Source organism: Chrysochloris asiatica, unplaced genomic scaffold (genome assembly GCF_000296735.1).
Source record: "Chrysochloris asiatica unplaced genomic scaffold, ChrAsi1.0 scaffold00197, whole genome shotgun sequence".
Lineage (NCBI taxonomy): Eukaryota > Metazoa > Chordata > Mammalia > Afrosoricida > Chrysochloridae > Chrysochloris > Chrysochloris asiatica.
This window is the reverse complement of record NW_006408715.1, coordinates 624089-625190: the sequence shown is the minus strand read 5'-3', so window position 1 is coordinate 625190 and position 1102 is coordinate 624089.

Below are 1102 nucleotides of genomic sequence, written 5' to 3'. Positions count from 1 at the left end.
TCCCTATCTACCCTGTGTACAGAGAGGATAGCATTGATACTTGATGGGAAGACTTTCCCTCTCTGTTGGTATTTTAAGTAACTACCGCTCTGAGTATAGGTCAGGTTCATCATGAAGTGTATCTTCTGTCACTATAGCTGTTCCAGTCTGTTTGTCCTTCCTAGTGGGAATGCTCCACCTCATAAGGTTATGGAAGGGACACAGGATTCCACCTAAGGTCCTATACTCTGTAAAGGCATTGCACGAGGCCTATTTCACTGGGCAAGTTCTAGAACCCTTTTTAAGTATTCCAATCAGTTATAGGCTGAAGGGGGGCTTACAAGTTTCCTCTAATCATGTTTCCCAACATTCCTTTCTATCCCACTCAAGTGTCTATTTTACAATAGTAGGCAAGGGAAACTAATATTCATAAGGCAGTCAAGGATTTTACTATTATTTACCCTCTTCAAGTTATACCTAGATCCCTGTACCCCAGAGCTCTGTTGTTCCAAGGTTGAGTTTGCATCGCTATTTACCTCTGTCCCCCTAGGCCATGCAAACCTGTCTCAGTGTTTCCTTATCTGTCTTGTTCTTCTGCCTACTCCCCCCTTCTTGTATTGCCCTCCCCAACACCCAAAGTAAACCCCCACCCTAACCCCATTGTGGTTACCTTATATTCCATTAGTTCTTCCCTCCATTTAAAACAGTCTATTTTATCCAATAATCTACCTGACCTTACCACCACCTGGATCTCTGTTCCTCTGTGTTTACCTTTTTTCACATTGTAATTGTTTTGATCATAGATTGACCTTCCAGATCCTCTGTTCTTACAGTTTTATTCTGTTCTTGACTCTTCCCTTTGTTGATTAAGTTCAGGGTGATGCTGCCACGTACGTCATTGTGTAATTGTATGATCTTATTGCTTCTCAGTCCACAGAACTTCCATTAGGATGTTTTTCATAGCAGTGTTGGCTTTGGCAAAATCTCTTAGCTTCTGTTTGTCCTGGAATGTTTTGATTGTTGTTGTTGTAAGGTGCCATCGAGTCAGAAGTCAGAACCGACTCATAGTGACCCCATGCACAGCAGAACAAAACAATGTCCGATCCTGGGCCATCCTCACTAC